General features: G+C 40.6%; 1 protein-coding gene and 1 long non-coding RNA gene across 2 annotated transcripts in view; both read left to right on the top strand.

Moving 5' to 3' along the window:
* The window catches only part of LOC121637794 (alpha-1,6-mannosylglycoprotein 6-beta-N-acetylglucosaminyltransferase B-like), a 189,433-nt gene that overhangs the window by 122,548 nt on the left and 48,303 nt on the right, over nt 1–18,582 (top strand).
* Nucleotides 5,404–6,156, top strand: LOC121637798. The gene is made up of 2 exons (XR_006009948.1): nt 5,404–5,585; nt 5,665–6,156. It is a non-coding gene; the product is annotated as an uncharacterized LOC121637798 (long non-coding RNA).

The raw sequence follows: 18,582 nt of genomic DNA, 5'->3' as shown, positions 1-18,582 counted from the left end.
AAACCCTCAGCGTTTTTGAGTAGACTCCATAGCCTCCTTACTAGGGTCATTTCGAGAGGGGGAGTCTCAGCTGAAACCTTAAATGAACACTTACTCAAACAGTTCATTAGAGGTTGCTGGGATCAGAGCCTCATCCTAGCTCTCCAGTTAGAGAACAAAAAGAACAGTCCACCACCATTCTCAGAACTACTGCTCATGGTAAGAACAGAAGAAGACCGTAGATCTGCCAAGCTAGACAGGATGAAAAAACACCTTGGTAATACTAGAGCAGCTTCACATGCCCACTCAATCTTTGATGCATCTCTTTATGATGATGAACCTGCTCCAGCGCCAAGTGCAAAGCAGGGTGAGATGTCCAAACTTGAAAGGAGGATGAATGAACTTACGAAGCAGGTAGAGAAGCTGAGCCAGAAATCTAAGAACCCTTCTGTCGACAGCGAGCGCAGTGCAGTACTGAAACAGAAACAGGATGAGACTGTTAAATTAGAGAACAAGATTGATGAGCTGTCAAAACAGCTCCGAGAGCTCACTCAGAACCAAAAACTTCTTAAAGAGAGTGACAATGACAGTAAAGGATGCTCAACAGCAAGGGGTAGCAGTACTAGGAAACCTGTTAAACCTCATTCGATGCCGAGAGCGTGGTTTTGTTTCAGGTGTGGCGAAGATAACCATATTGCTTCTCATTGCCCAAATGAACCTAATCAGGCATTAGTTTGTCAGAAAAATGCAGAGTTAAAAGAAAAGCGAGACCGGTTCCAAGCCCAACAGACTACTGACCTTTTTCCTTTAAACTAGTAGCGGCCCCTGTAGTGGGACATTCAGGAGCTGAAGCCAATATCAGTCCCAACCTGGTTGAACAGAATGCCTGTACTCAAAGTAAAACAAAGACTCAGACAGTACCTAAAGATTTCAGCTCCAGATCTGGTTTACCACCTGGTCTTATAGGTCCTCGTTGTGCAGCTTCTGTTTTTGTTGAGGATATACAATGTGAATCTATCATGGATAGTGGTTCACAAGTCACTACAATGTCGGAGTCATTTCACAGAAGCAAACTATCACACCTTCCCATTCAGCCAATTCAAGCGTTGCTTCAGATTGAAGGGGCAGGAGGACAGCATGTCCCCTATCTTGGCTATGTTGAAATCCGCATTACCTTTCCTCAAAACGTTACAGGCAAAGAAGAGGAGTTTGTGGTTTTGGCTCTTGTAGTACCTGACTGCCGTTTCAACAGCACCACACCCCTCTTGATTGGCACTAATGCATTGTTGAGACTTCATGATAAGTTATTTGAACGTGATGGTCCAGGTTTCATTCACAGGTTGTGCTCTAAGGATGTAGTGCAGGTACTTCAACATTTATCTCACGCGCAAGTTGGTGACAGCCACACTTATCCAGTGAAGTTGCACGGACAGGTGCCGATCACCATCCCAGGCAACCAAAAGTGCTGTGTCGTGGGTAGTGTGAGGCTGAGGAAGAACATCCCCAACCTTAGCTTTGTCCTTGAGCCTCATGAACACCAGAAGTTACCTGGTAGCTTGTTTCTTGAACCCGCCTTGATGGACATTCCACATAAGGCTAAGAGCAAAATCCTAGTTGTCTTACGGAACTTAAATAGTCACAGCGTCACGCTGCAACCAGGAACTGTGATTGCCCAGGTATGTGCTGCTCAGCATATTTCTTCTTTGACACCCAATTCAGATGTGCCTGGTAATAATCAGCCAGATGCTAAAAAACTTCAACTTTGTCTTGATGGGTCGCCCGTTTCAGCAGAATGGAAGGAGCGTATCACCAACAAGCTTGAATCCATCCTGGAAGTTTTTGCACTCGATGACCTGTCTCATGGTCACACCACCATGGTGAAACACCATATTCGATTAAAAGACGACAGACCATTTAAGGAACGGCCAAGGCCCATTCACCCAAGCGACAGGGAAGCTGTCAAACAGCACCTTAAAGAACTGCTTGATGCAAAAATTATCAGGGAGTCGGAGAGCCCTTACGCATCCCCGATAGTTGTCGTACGGAAAAAAGACGGTTCCATCAGATTATGTGTTGACTATCGGAAGTTAAATGCACGAACCATTAGGGATGCTTATGCCCTCCCAAACATCGAGGAGACTTTCACAGCCCTACGTGGTGCCAAATGGTTCTCTGTCATGGACCTAAAATCTGGTTATTACCAGGTTGAAATGGCTGAGGAGGACAAGCCTAAAACCGCTTTTGTGTGCCCTCTGGGGTTCTATGAATTCAATCGCTTGCCTCAGGGTGTCACGAACGCTCCAAGCACGTTTCAACGCCTAATGGAGAGGTGCGTTGGCGACCTGAACCTCACCGAAGTACTTGTGTTTCTTGATGACCTCATCGTCTTTTCCGACACTTTGGAGGAGCATGAAGTCAGGCTAATGGAAGTTTTGAATCGTTTGAAGGACTTTGGGTTGAAGTTGTCCCCGGAGAAGTGTCACTTCTTCAGGCCCTCTGTGAAATACTTGGGTCATGTGGTTGATGCTCAAGGAGTTCACACGGACCCTGATAAGGTTTTTGCCCTGAAAACGTGGCCTCGTCCCTCAACCAGGAAAGAGCTTAAATGTTTCTTAGGCTTTGCAGGCTATTACCGGAGATTCGTCAGTGGATACTCCAAGATTGCAAAGCCCCTAAACAATCTTACAGCCGGTTATTACCCACCCAAAAAGAGAGGTAAAGTGTACCGCAGAGAACAGTCCAGACCCCCTCCAAACACCAACTTACCTTTTGGAGAGGAGTGGACACCTGAATGTGAAAATGCTTTCAGAGCACTCATTGAAGCCTTGACATCTGCGCCTATCCTTGCTTTTGCCGATCCACAGTTACCGTATGTCCTGCACACCGATGCCAGTCGTGATGGGTTGGGTGCAGCGCTGTACCAAGAGCAGGACGGGAAGCTGAGTGTTGTCGCTTATGCAAGCAGAGGACTTTCTAAGAGTGAGAGGAACTACCCCACCCACAAGCTCGAATTTCTAGCTTTGAAGTGGGCAGTTTGTGAAAAATTCAATGGTTATCTTTATGGCTCTAACTTTACTATCGTGACGGATAACAATCCCCTCACGTATGTGCTAACATCTGCTAAGTTAGACGCTGCAGGACATCGCTGGTTGGCTGCTCTGTCTACTTACCAGTTCACCATCAAGTACAGAGCCGGTCATGCCAACCGCGATGCAGACGGGCTGTCCCGACGACCACAAGGTCCTCCCGTCGAAGATGAAGCTTTCATCAAAGAAAGGGATAGGATTGATGACCTGAAGAAACGTCTCCTAGATGTGAGTAGAGAGATGAGTCATGAAGTGGTATCCGCCTTGTGTCAGCGCCATTTTGTGGGGACAAAGGCTGAGCACTGCTCAGACCCAGAACAAATCTTAGTCGCAGAATCTCTTGCAGTTGATCCATCCACAGTGACAGACATATTTGGAGAAGACACACTACCGTCTATGACAAGCTCTGACTGGTACGAAGCTCAGCGAGGAGACCCGGTCATCTCACGTGTCATCGCTTTCCTTGGAAAAGCTCAGAAACCTAGTTTCAGAGAGACCAACCTTGAATCTCCTGATGTCAAGCTTCTTCTCAAGGAGTGGAGAAGGCTTGAACTACGAGATGGAGTGTTATACAGGAAGTGGGCAGACAAAGGTAACACAGTGTGGCAGTTAGTCTTACCCCAAGAGTTCAGGGAGAGAGCGTTGCGTGGAGTGCACGATGAAGTTGGTCATCTCGGTTCCGAACGAGCTTTACATCTTGCACGTGCCAGATTTTTCTGGCCAAAAATGGCAAGGTTTATAGAGGAGAAGTGCAGGCAGTGTCCACGCTGTTTCAGGAGGAAAGCAGTGCCCCAAAGGGCAGCACCTCTTGAAAATATTGTAACAACCTACCCGCTGGAACTTGTCTGTATGGACTATTTATCACTTGAGCCAGATAACCGAGACACGCGAAATGTTTTAGTCATCACTGACCACTTCACAAAATTTTCTATGGCAGTGCCAACTAAAGATCAAAAGTCGAGAACCGTTGCAAAAGCGTTGTGGGAGAACTTCATTGTTCATTATGGGTTCCCCAGTCGCATACTTAGTGATCAGGGAAGGGATTTTGAATCCCAGACAATCAAGGAGTTGTGTGCGTTGATGGGGACAGTAAAAATCCGTACCACTCCTTATCATCCCCGTGGAAACCCGGTGGAACGTTTTAACCGAACACTCTTGGAGATGCTAGGTACTTTGGAAGAAAAGGATAAATGTCATTGGAGGGACTTTGTCAAACCTCTAGTTCATGCGTACAATTGCACGCGAAATGACGCAACCGGGTTTTCCCCGTATGAACTAATGTTTGGCAGACAACCCAGACTACCTATTGACCTGGTCTTAGGTATTCAACCAGAAACTGCCAATCGCAAATCACACTCAGAGTATGTACAAAACCTTCGCCAACGCCTGGAGGAAAGCTACATTCTGGCTGCAAAGAACTCCCATAAGGTTGGAGAACGGAACAAAACTAGGTTTGACAAGAAGATTAGAGTAGCAGAACTGTGTGAAGGAGACAGAGTTTTGGTTAGAAACATGAACATCAGAGGTAAACACAAACTCGCAGACAGATGGGAACAAAAGGTCCATGTTGTGATAAAACGAGTCAGTGATGGTCCCGTATATGTTGTAAAACCTGAGTCAGGAGACGGACCAAACCGCACCCTACATAGGGATCTCCTCCTACCATGTGGTTTCCTCCCTGTGGAGGAAATATCAGAACACAGTTCCCAACAGACTCCAAAGAGGAGAAACCTGAGAAACAGGAGCAAAACAGAAGTACAGGGTTCTAATGACCTTGACAGTCTGGAAGATGAGGTGTACAGTGATGAGGATGGAGTCTATCCAAACTTTGTGGTTCCAGAAATAATAACGAGAGGTCCTTTCATCCAGACTGAAGGGCTGATTACTGGACCCCAGTTGCCTACTGGTGAGATCCGTTCAAGCTTGCCCCGCGCAGATCCGCAAATTAGGTCACACACTCGGGAGACACCCAATCATTGTTCCCCACCTGAGTCTTCATTAAACTCAGAAGATATTGAGGTAGCCACACATCCCATTCCATTGGATGAAGATCCTCCAGAGTTTGTTGTCATTGATATCCCTGAACTGGTTGAACCTGAAGAGGATCAGAACAGCACCAGTGTTACTGAACAATTACCAGAACCAGAGGCGGAGTTGAGGCGTTCTGGCAGAGAGAGACGCCAGCCTCGTAGATTAACCTATGATGAGTTAGGTGAACCCTTAATTTTGGCTCTTAGCTCATTTTTGTCAGAGTTTTGCAAACATATTCTCTCTGCATATTCTACTTCAACCCCCTGTTAGGTAGAATTCCATGAAGAGACTCATGTATTTAAGAGGGGGAGAATGTAACCCTGGTTATTCGCTAGTGTATGAAATTTCTATTTTTTTCCGATGGTCTATAAACGCATCACTTGCTGCAACGTGTTCTGAGCTGCTGCGCCACAACTTTCCTCCATTCCTCCGCGGGTTTTTGAACAAGAAACACACTACTATTCTCTCTTCCATATCACGGAGAGTCGGGTATGTTCAGATTAATTAATGTAGATAAGTTTCAAGGAAAATTCATGGTTGAAATCAAAACGTTTTTATGTGTTGTTAGAGTGAGAAGCCATGTTAGCTGTGTGCGCATGAGGCTGAATTGAGGCCGACAGGTAGTCGCCATTACACAAAACTTTCTGGCTGGTTTTTCCCGGGGGTATCCGGTTCCACATGCATAAACTTCTTCATGATGATCTTCACTGAATGATTCGGCTGAGCCATCCTGCCTGGTGGGAAAGAACTACTGCAGGCTGATCCTCCGACCGCTGGTTGCTGATACCGCTCTACACTGCATCATTTCAAGGAGGCGGTAGGAGTAACCTTAAGGGCCCCAACGTGCACTTTAAATACTCTGAGCTCAGGTATTTTTTTTATTATTTTATTTAGTTTCTATTTTATTTTTGGCCAAACAGCTGGAACAACATCCGCATTCTCGCACTGGAGCCCGATCGGTCGGGTTCACGGACAATTTAGGATAGGAAACTGTGCAACAAACCCTGTATTGTCTCTTTTGTTATTTTGGGTTGTATGTAAATAAATTGTCATTGTCCTTAAGCAAGTCTGGTGCTTATTGTAGGTTGGAGATTACCGACACTCTTAGAGTGGAGCAGCTACTATCAATCTCCTTTAAGTAGACCTAGTTCCTGATTAGAGTTGACACAATTGAATCCTTTGTAACACTTCCACAGATAAACTGTGTCTCCTTTGGGCCTGTTAGCTGTATTGTACCTGATTGTTATAGACACTGATTTGCTATCCAAGGTCCACAGTCCTGATATTTGCGCATAAAAGCTTTGGTCCCGTCAGATGCGTTACACTACCATTCCTTAGAAACTGATGATGATATAAGAGACAGTGCTTGGAGGCGCCGGTGATCTAGCAGAGTTTTAAGGGGTTTCAAATAGAGTTTTTTTTCCCCTCACCATTGTGACCCAGCTACTCGCGCACGCTCAGGATGGAGTATTGAATCAAACTGTAACGATGTGAAAACAATTTTAATTGGGTAAATGAAGTGGAGTGTATTTAAATTAGTTTAAAGTACCTTCAGATAGCTTTTGCTGTGAAGTGGCAGTTTATAAATAAACTAAAATTAACAGTACCAAAGTTTTCTTGTTAGAAGAAAACATTATCTGGCAATTTAGATTTGTAAACAGCTTTGTTTACCCTTAGGCAACTCTGACCAACAGTACAACAAAGCTGAACAAAAAGTGTCCAGGGTCCATCCATTATGGTTTATGTGTTGGTGTGTGGAAGAAGACACACTTACATTTGCTTTTGTTGTTATTTCCTTTGGTGCACCAGAGTCCCAAAGGTGTAGCACAAAAAGATCAAACAAGCAAATGTAGTTTTCATCCTTCACTCTTTTCTTCCAGAAAGTGTGTCCGGGTGCGCATGTGTTCAGAACGTGCACATTGTTCTTATGCCCTCCTCTGAGAGCTGTAATTGGCTACAGAGGCTAGCTGTAATTGGCCACTGTGGGGATGATTAGGTCCAGAGTTGTGCTCCTCTGTATGACATACACCCTGGTTTGTAGTTACCAGTTAGCACAGAAATCCATTGGAACAATATTCAATGTGGATGCAACAGAGGAGACTCACTTAGGCTCTGTGGCTCGAAATAAAAATGATTTCTTAGAATAACCCAGGATGAAATAAATTGGATTTGTACATCAATGATAAAAAAAAGTCTGTAGATTTTTTTTTTTTTTTTTTTTTTTTTTTTTGCTCTCTTTGTGTTATGGGGCACCCTAAAAGCCACAATAACAAAGAAATCACTATTTTACTACCTTTTCTTGAGAATCCTTGACCATCCCACTTTTATGCTTAAATCAGAAAAATTCCCTCCACTTCCGCTCACATAAACACAGTCACATACAAACCTGAATCAATTTATTACAAGGTTTCTCATCTCATAGTGCTGAGTGTGCACTCCTCACAACGTAGGTTCACAGAGTAGCTCGATGGAAATGAAGCAGAATTTGGCGCCAGTTAAACGGGAGAAGGTAGCTGAGATGTATTAGTGTGAGGACGAGGAAAGACATGGGTCTCCCTGCTCATTACAGGCCAGAGGGACTGGCTCACTGAGGGTGGCTGCAGTCATTAAAGAGGGAGGTGGTCAGCACCTTTGTGCCTTTTCCTGTCACTGCTGCTAAGTGACATATAGAAAGTTCAGTAATACAGGTTGATGAAAGAACCTGGTACAGGCTAAAAGTAATTGCCTTTTGCACTGTTTCGCCTATAGCACACACACTCACAGGAAGTAGTCATGGTGAAGTAGCCTGGAAAAATGACTTCTTTCAGGATTATTGCATTGGCCTGTGAACAGCAATATCTGTAAATGGGATGAGTTGGCAAAGGTGAAGACTGGAATTAAGAGTCAGAAAGTGACTGAATTATAGGGCAGTTTCTGCTGAAAACTGTTCAGATTCATCAGAGTTTCTAAATTTCTCTCTTTCTTTCTCAACATGCCCCATTAAATCTTCCTTTCTTCATTGTCCACTATAGTGCGAAAATGACCTCCATGTACTAGCAGGACGGCTGGTTATTTTGATGGGAAGCAAAAGAAATTTGTGTTTGGTTGATTGATATTTGAATAATAGTTTGAGTTGATTAAGAAAACACTGTTTTGGAAGTTTGCTTTCTTGCTGTTTAGATGCATTTTTCTACGAGGAGCACAGTGGCCCCTAACTTCACTTTTTAGGAGCTTAAGGAGAAAATTTAGGGGCACACACTGAAATTTCCTCTCATTTTCACTGTATTAGTAATAAATACTTAAACAATAAATTCAGAAATTACAATGTTTACAATTCACAGTTTTTGCAGTTGACATAAAAAAAAAAATCTTACTGGTCGAACTAATACAAAACAAGTAGACATAGAAGTTGTCAAATCAGATCAGATTTGATTTGATCTTCCATCTTTCCCAACTCCTCAGTAAGAAAAGTAGCTATTGGCTGTCCTGAAAGTCGCTAGAAGTCGCTAATTAGCATAATCAGCCTAGTACATATATTTGTAATGGATGCTGCCATAACGAGGGATGTCGTGGGAAAGTAAAAAGTTTATAAAAAGACAACCGAAAAATGTTTAGAACAGCAAAATAAAATAAAATAGAATAATAACAATTTTGTCAATATTTTCTTATTTTTTAGTTCAGTTTTTTAAGTGTATTTTGTTTTTCAATTAGAAGTCTTTCACATTTCACAACACTTATAACTTTTTAAATATTTTTGTCCACACTCTTCAATAATAGACATTACTCTGACAGTAAGCCAGCGCAGGATCCTCCAGCAGCAGCTTTGTACATTTCATTTTCAGCTTTAACTTTGACTTTGATTATCTCCAACTACACATTGTTGCAAAGCCTGATTAGTCTCCTTTACAAGACATAACCTGTAAGAATCGGGCTTCTTTGGAATGAGCAGCACAGCTAAATGTGTGGGTAGCCCAAAAATAGTTCCCATTATAGGCAATGAGGATCATGTTGGAGGTCACTGTTGTACAGTCTAATGGCTGAGAGGACAAAGGATTTCCTGAACCTCTTGGTACTGCAGCTGCTTCTCTGTCCTGTCAGGGTGTTATGGAGGGAGTGTTTATTATTGTCCATGATGCCCTGCAGTTTCCTCCTCATCTGCTGCTCCACCACCGTTCTAATAGGGTCCACCTCCCTACCCAGCACAGAACTGGCCTTTTTAGTCCAGACATCTACAGTCTTTGACTGTAGTGATCCCATATTTCCAGAATCTTGGACCTAACACCATCCTCCAGGGTGAATTTAGGGCCAGTTTGCTACCCCTCAGACTGGTTGGTGATAACTCAATCCCATATGAAGCTGTCCAGTCAGGCAGGTGTTTTGGTTGTTTCCTACTAAGTAGGAGTTGCTGAAGTAAATCTAGTAGTTCTGTAACACAGGTGGGTTAGACTTTATGATATTGTGAAAATTTAAAGATAGCTGTTTAATGTGTGAAGACTTTATTTACCACTAAGATGATTTTATGTTCTCTTCAACTTCAAAAGATATATCCGGTTTATTACTTTAGAGTCCGAGTAATGCTAACATTTACAAAACAGTACATTCCTGTAAACTACCTTTCATTTCCATCTTTACCAAATTATTTTCTACATGAGCACAAACCTCAGTTTCTCAGACAGATCTGTTTCACAAGGTAACAAAGCGTCATTTACAGCTACAACCTCAGGAATCATTTGTTAACTTTGATTTACAGGCTCAAAAATATATATACATGTGCATTATAAATAAAAGCATGAGTTTTGCTTGTTTGGTTTAAATCCAAATGAGATGCCAAAAATGTTGTCATTACATAAACATTTTAATATAAGAATAAACAGCATTCTTACATTTTAGAGAAAATATGTATAATAAAATACTTTTCTGAAGATTTTAGTCGTTTTATGCTTGGGTTTACATGATTTGTGATGTTTGCACAGCACTGTGGTCCTCTGTGGTTTTTACAGTGCTAACAAATAATGTTAGACTGGCTTTATATAATACATGGGATTCACTAAGGGGTTAATTAAGGTTTAATTGGTCCGGGTGAATTCAGAGGCAATTTCTCTCTGGGATTAATAAAGTTTTTTTTTTATTTATTTATTTTTTTTTTCATTTAATTAAAAACACCACTATTTTGTGCTACACTGCTGTTTTTAATAATGTACACCGTTTTGCACACACAGCTGATTTCACAGCTATTAATGTTTTAGAGATTTGTTTAATATAATTCTGAGGTATTATTGGTTGCATTAAAAAAAGACTCCTAAACAGTTGCAGGTAAAATGATTCAGCCCCCATTTCACTGGTTTTCATTGTGGTCTTTGAATAATTTCGCTCCTGCTTTGTGCCCCTGACATCTGTCAGTCTTGACTATAATTTGCATTTAAATGTTAATGTACATAAATCAATGACCCCCCCCCCCCCCCCCCCCCCCCCCACCCACACTAAAAAAAAAAAATATTAAAAATCTATTGGGACACTTCTCCTGTGGACTCCATCTCTTCCTCAAACTTCTCTCAAGTTAAAGAGTCTCAACTGCAGGTAATATCTCAGTTGCCATGGAGATGAAACTTCAGCCAAGTTAGAGATGGAACTGCATGACGATATCCATTATAGTGATGAGATTAATCAGATGTATTCAGACAATTTATAACTGATTATGTCCAGTTATATTTACTGTACTGTATCTACAGCCCTCTTTTTTTGCAGCCTATTTTATGTTTGTGCTGAATTTCTGTTTACTGTAGTGTCACAGTGCAGTTGCTAATCTTGTACTCTTTCAGTATTTTATAGTACTGCCAATGGTTCATATTACTTGAACTAACTAGAATAGTTTTTAAGGTCTCATCCTGTTGTTGTAAATTACTGCTGCTGTTATGACTCACTCCTATCAGGTATTCATTGGAAAGCAGAACGAATTAAATAAATGTTTCAATACTTGCTCTAATATAAAGCCGTCATTCCAGAATTAGAAGACAATTTGGGTATAGAAACCATTGAAAAAAAGCATTTTATCTAAGGATCTTTGTCATGTATTATGTAATAAAAATAAATAAATAAATAAAAAACAAACAAAAAATTGTTTTTGTCCAGCTCAAGCATCAAAAGTATTCCTTTTTCTCTTTTCTCTTTTTTTTTTTATCAGTTTGTTATTCTTACAGTATGAGTAGCAGGGTTGCAATAGTTAGAGTGACACTCAAACAAGGCTGCAAAGATTTATATATATACATAGGGCTGGGCGATATGACCAAAATCTCATATCCCGATATAGCTCATTTTATATCCTGATAACGATATACATCACGATATAGAATTTTTTTGTAATTTCAATTAATGAATAGTTTATATAAAATTGCAATGTGGAAATGCAGTGTGAAATGATATACTAAACAAATAAAAGGTATTATGTACTAAATATTTCTTTTATTTAGAACCTTTTTCCCAAGCAAGACATGGTGGTCATGGTAACATCTGCCATTAACATTCAACATGCACGGGTAAAAGCCTGTTGCAGCGTCTGCGCCTGGAGTTTATTATGAGCACTTTCGCCACCGCTCGACGCTGCTTTTGCGGCCTTTGCTCGTTGACTCTCTCTGTATTCTTTGTCGTGATTCTTGCGCAGGTGATAAAATAAGTTTGTAGTGTTGGAGTCCGTTGTTTGGACCGGGAGCCGACATACTTTACAAACAACGGTTGTCTGTTCCACGTCGGTCTTTTTATATCCAAACCACATCCATGCGACAGAAGTTGCCCCTCTTTTAGGTACAAGCTCCTCGGTTTGGGTTGGGTGGTCACCTTGTAATGCATTACCCTGCTCTGAAACGGGTCTGCTACCATCTTCCTCCATGTTTGTTAATGTATTGCAGCGTGCATGGGTATGTCGTAAGGCGAATCTTGGTGTAAAATACTGCAGTAACGCACCTAACCGTGGCGTAAACGATAGAGCCTCATATGAAACGATAGACATTTTCTATCGTCCAGATGATATATATCGTCATATCGCCCAGCCCTATATATACATATATATATATATATAAATACATATATATTAAGTTGCCTTTTTGAAAAGTCTCGTAACATTTGCGTCTCTAAAGGAGTTTTATTTAGCTGGCTGAGGGAAAAAAGGCTCTTTGGATTGGAAAGGCTGCAGACCCCTGCACTAAACACATAAACAGGTTTAGCAGCAGTTTTCTCTTTAAACACCAACAGATAAAATATTTCTTCATATATATTTATAAAATCAAATATTTATGAGAAACAAGGATGAAATGTTCAGCATTTACTAACTAAAAGGTAAAAAGTCAGCAGGATGAATTTAAAGTTATGAAGCTGCTTCCTTCTAAACACAGAAGGAACAATATGAGATGAATATCAGCATCAGGTGAACAGACAGAAAGCAGGATGAGAATCTCACAGCTTCTAGATGGTGAGGAGAGAGAAATGTTCACTATATGCACAATAACTTCCATCCATGCACCTTTACCGCTTCATTATCCAGATTTTTGGCCTATAAATTCTCTAAATTTTCATTTTTAGCTTGACTGCACCTGTAGCCTTCGCTACAGTTAAGGGGTTAACATCTCACTTCCGGGTGTAACGTTAGGTCTGTAGATGCAACTGTAAACGTGTGGTATCCTCAGAAAGTCCAGAATCTCAGCTACCAGCTCAATAAAACCATTTCTATCACCAACAAACACAGTTAAGACAACAAACAATTTAAAGACCAGATACAGAAAGTCCGAAAATATGTAAACACAAATGATGACTCACCTACTGAAATATATATATCTATATATATATATATGTATATACTGGGCCCATAAAAAGAAACTGAAGTGCCCCCAACTTTCTTCAGAAATATGAGCTAATATGGGAGCAAAGTGAGCTAGCTTATATGAACAAAGTTTAGAAGAGACAACAAGCTGATGTTACACAACTTCAGACGCACTAACTGACCCACCTCACCTCTGAAAGAACTGAATGACTACTGTCGACCCCTCTGTTCTCTCTCTAGTCTCAGCTTTTTTTTCATTTCCTTTTAAACTTCCCTATTTTTTAAGGAATCCTGCCGTCTTACCATCCACTCGCTGTCTGTGCCGCAGCTGAAGGATCAGGTGGACTGAACCATTTCAGGGAAATATAGAGGGGGGGATGGATGCCCCCCCCCAAAAAAAACCTTACCCTTGGTCTGCTCAAGTTGTTTGCAAAAATCTTGATCTGTGTCATGTGGCTCACTGCTGTTCTTCTTATGCTAAATAGGTTTTGGTAACAGGCTTGCACACATGTTGCGGAACACAACTACATCATTACTATTACTATTATGATGTGTTGATTATTAAATTTACTTTTTCAATAATAAAAGAGAAACAGCTAGATAAGATCATACAAAAAAGTACAAAAAACGACTTATTCAAGGGTTATATTTCACATGGAAATATATCTGTCATGTAGAAGATAAGACAGGAGAAAACTGCCATTTTTGGGGTGCTTAAGATCTATGTGACAGTTTGAATAATATTTTGGAACTTTATTTACATTTTTTCTCCAGACAAGTGTCATTTACACAGTACATGTATTAGTGTATTGTGCATGGATTTCTAGAAATTTTACAGGTGGGACGGAAAATGTCCTCTAAGTCTGGAACGTACCAAAGACCATCTGTTAACCAATCATTCGTACTTTTATTTTGATTTGTGTGATCAAACCTCTGTGAGATGTTTTCCAGCTACATTTACTGTTTAGGTGATGTTTACTCCCACAGTGTCATGCTCGCCATGCTTTCTCTTTTCACCAGTAACAGTATGTCAGATTGAAATGCTCTGGTTGTGTAAAGCTGTTTTTGGCAGGAGGCGTAATTGAGCAAAACACTGCATCCCTCATCCTGCCGTGTCATAGGCTTTTTGCTGTTTGTCCTCCACTATCTCCTCCCTTTCCACTACTTTTCCTCTTGCTCACAGCAGATCTTTCTCTCTCTATAATCCCACTCCCCTGTGCAAAAGGTCAAATCTAAAGCTGCCCTTATATAGTGAAGAAAGAAAAACTATCCACTGAGGTTATTTAATGTCTGATACGAAACTAGATTAGTTTTCATATTTTTCTCAGCTGTGTAATTGAGTTGCAGATATTTTACCTTCTTTTGTTTACCTTATGCCTTCTATCAGTCTTCCTAATTGCTTTGAGTTAAATGATCCTGCAGCTGAATGCAGGAATCTGAAAATGCCACATCAACGCCCCTGAAGACATATGGTCTGAAGTTGGTTTTAAGAGTTTGTAATGGCAAATTCTACTGAAGCATCTTGTAATGTGATTGATTAGAGGATGTGGACGTTGTTTATATGATGGTTACTAGTTTGCTCTTTCACTCTGTTCTTCCAGCAGTAACTTCCATCTGTTGGACGCCACGTCCTGCTGTGTTGTTTTTTTTTTTTTACCCCCATCGCTGGACTGTGCTCACTGGGTTTATATTTTTGTATGTGATCCAAATCTGTCCTTGCTTTATGTCTCTGCCAGTAAATAAAAATCTGTAGTCTGTAGTTATCAGATAACACATTAGTTTGTTTTGAGACTTTGGTTCATTTGTTCAGTATTCCTTCTAATAAGCATGAAAATTAACCAGCAGATTTTGGGATTCAGCTGTAGAAATATAAATCTGTGTTTTCTGAATTATTGATGGAAGGTGACAACAAATCTTCCAGATGTATTTGTTCAATAAAGCCAGTGTTATATACATAGAAAACCATTATGTGAAATGTGGGTGGACATGGAACTGGAGTAGCGGGATTTGGTGGGCAAACCTTAAGCTGGGTTTGTACTTGTGTGCTCTGCGTAGGATCGGAATAGCTGACGCTGGTGGAATGTGCTTTCACACTCGAGCGTAGGGTTATGGTATCATGTTGCAGTAGGGCTGGTATCGGCTGGTAAAACTCCACAGGGCCGAGTTCTTTCCATGGTTCACTTCAGTTCCAGAAGGCATTTCCTGTTTTAGAACAACAAACAGCTAACAAAGATTCTTCAGCTAAAATATTTACAGCATAAACAAATAAAAATTGGATGGTTACCTCACAAATTCAGCGAGAGGCTCCAGAAATCCAGAAACACATAATCACAAACCGACCAATCACAAGGGAGCATTTCCCCTACCCGCGCTGCTTAGCAGGAGTGCACGTCAGGTCTGGAAGAGGTGCGCATCAACCCACTACAGACTACTGAAAGAGCTAGTAGCTGTTTCACACAATGATTCTTCAGACATGCAGACATGTACAATCATCCTTCATTTAAAACATAAAATGTAAAAAACATAAAACATATCAAACCTATAAGTTTGCGCCAGGTGCTCAGTCTAAATCATCTCAAAACAAGGTACATATAAAAATAAATAACCAATAAATAGAGGTGCAGAGTATCTGCAGCACAGAGCAGTTACCGCTTCTTCTCCGTGGCATCAGAGACCGGATTGAGAGCGGCATAAAGGAAAACCGGAGGAACAGACAGGAGGAGACCAGAGGGAAGTAGCTTGTATTTCTTTCGTCCTCTCTCCTCTTGTCGTCACCCTCCATCAACCCCACCTCCAGACAGAGGCAGCGACCTCAGTTCACCTCCCTCCCATCCCCAGGCTGGCTATAAACCGCCTTGTTATACCTGCTCCAGGCCGGAAAAAGGCTGATAATGTAGAATCACACTCATTTTACAAAAAGTGTTCTTGTTTTCCGTGTTTTTGTGTCACAATATTACTTTTTCTGTAGCGTGTATTTTATATTTGTGCCTTCTCTTATTAGTTATTTGAGCTCATCTCTATTTTTCTGGCTTTGTTGTGCGATTGAGCAACTATATTACCTGAAGATACAACTTGTAATTTAGCTGCAACACAGCATTATTTTATAATTGGCTGTAAATATGCAACTGAATTGTTCTGTTAAAAAACTATTCAAACTCTCAGTAATGAGGTGAGTTTATATCCAGTGTGAGGTAGCCTCCTCTTCAAGGGGAAACACTAATAACCACTAATAATGGGGGATGCTTTAAATATCTAAGCTTCATCTCTTTCTTCTTCTACCTTCAGTGTATTTTACTTTCTTTCCCTCCCTACAAGTCTTTCTCCCCATCTCTACCTCATTGTTTCTCTCTTTTTTCCTACAGCTGTTCCCCTCTAAACTCAAATCAATGTGCTTGTTAGCAACTTCCCAGATTTTTGGAGCATGTCATCACTCTTTCCGTTACTTCTTTCCACCTCACAGATACACACCACAGTCTACCGCACACTCGGTAATGATTTCCCATACACTCTGTCTAATAGTTGAAGAACTGAGGGGAAAAAAAGCTGTACTGGGGTATAGGTGACTTCTTTTTCATTAGTCATATCTCTTGAGTTCTTTTTCATTAGCAGTGTTGCTTTGATTTACATCGCTTCATCATGTTGCCTCTAATTGGTCTGTGTGACACATTTGGGACTTTAAATACAAAAGGGACAAACTTCGGCCTCTTCAGCTGACTTAGTACAATCCTCAGTGTACTCACAGGAGTGTGTATGTGTGTTGTTTAAATATGTTCTTGTGAATTATGCTGTTATTTCAGCTTTGAAAGTTAAAAAATGGTTTATGTCATTATTTTACAAAGGTGACTTTATGCCAGTATATGAACTATGATTATATAACACATTCCCTCCATTATACAAAACTATATTCAGATGATCTTTTGTTTTTACTGTCAAATACAAACCATAAAGGTTTTCTAAAAAAAAATAAAATAAATAAAATTTAAAAAACACACATGCAAGCTAGTTCAGTCACAGCATGAAATCTGCTTTTCATGATGTGTTGCTTGCTTTTCTACTTCACCTCACCATCCACCTGTAGACATTTTCTTTTCATAAACATCTCGTGAGTTGTCTGACATAAAAAAAACACATGTACAAATAAAGGCAAATGATATCCCTATTGGAAAGTTTTAATTTTGACAAGCCACCATGAATGAAATTTGGTGAATGGTGCTAGTACACAATGGGGCTGAGTTATGACGAGGGCAAAACTGCTGCGCTATTTAACATTTGCTGCGCAGTTTTTCTCTGGTTATGTTTCTACGATTAGCGCCTGATCTATTAAGACTGCTCCTGTTATCATTTGCGGAGCAAACAGCAGTATTTAAATGAGGATTTAGCGGCGCTGTTTGCTCTGTCATGTAAGGTTCTGGAGAGCAAGGAAACCGCAAACGCAAAATTAACTTTTATCCGATAGAAGTTGAGACAAATAAAGGAGACAAATAAAAATATTGCGGAAGTCGAGGAAAAAAATCTAAATGTCACCAGAAATGCTGCAATATAGTTTCATATTCAAGTTCAATTTATTTATAAGGCACACTAACAACAACCTTTAGGAACCAAGGTATTGTACATATAAAAACATGCAAGGAACAAATAAGAAATAATAAAGGTTTAAAAGCTATAAAGAAATAATAATAATAATAATAATAATAATAATAATAATAATAATAATAATAAAAGACAGGCATGATAAAGTCTTTAAACTTATCCAGCAATTCTAATATTGCAACGCTGGATCGTCTCCACAATCCTCTTCTCTGGCATTCTAAATATATTAATATAATAGAAAAAAATGCATTATCTTAGTCGCCTTTCATGGTGTCTGTGCCTCCTCCTTAAAATTATTACTGCAGCCATTGCGCGTATACTGTTGTGCCAATTAGCACCTGCTTTTCAGAAACGCTATTTTTAGAGCAAACATAAACACCGCAAACTTTTTGCGGGCTACATGAATCCCACTGCTGCGCAAACCAGATTTATTTGCATAGTCTCCTCCCACTAATGTGCACTTTCTGGCCGGACCGCCCATAATGCATATGCAGTAGCTTCAGAAACGCAAAGTGGAGAGCGGCGCAGTTTTGCCAGGATAACTGACGCAGTTCCATGTTTGCGGCTTTGATAGATAAGCTTGGGCCGATTTTAGCGGAGCAAAGCCGTCTGCACCTGTTTTAGTACACGCAAAGCGTTAATAGATCAGGGCCAATGTACTTTCAAGAATGGGACTCCAGCTCCGGCTCACAATCCAACAACTCTTTTCACTTCCTTGTGTTCATTTATTCCTTCTTCTCTTGGAGAGCATCAGCAAGAATGAAAGGAAACGTGCACAAGATGACGGTGAGATCAGCAATGCTGTATGGTTTGGAGGCGACTGCCCTGAGGATGACACAGGAGGCAGAACTGGAGGTAGCAGAGATCAAAAGGTTGAGGTTCTCTTTGGGAGGATGGATAGGATTAGGAATAAGCACATCAGATGAAAAGCACATTGTAGATGTTTTGGAGACAAAGTCAGAAAAGCCAGACTGTGGGTGGAATTCACACCAGCCCTTCTGATTTGAATCCTTTGTTTGTTTGTATGCTCTGAAAGTCTGGTTTGTAGAGATGTGCAATATGCAAAATAACTTGTGTCTGCCTACAAACGTAGGTCTCGGTTCACGT

The sequence above is a fragment of the Melanotaenia boesemani genome, chromosome 4 (assembly GCF_017639745.1).
Source record: "Melanotaenia boesemani isolate fMelBoe1 chromosome 4, fMelBoe1.pri, whole genome shotgun sequence".
Taxonomy (NCBI): domain Eukaryota; kingdom Metazoa; phylum Chordata; class Actinopteri; order Atheriniformes; family Melanotaeniidae; genus Melanotaenia; species Melanotaenia boesemani.
This window is presented reverse-complemented; position numbering and strand designations above follow the sequence as displayed.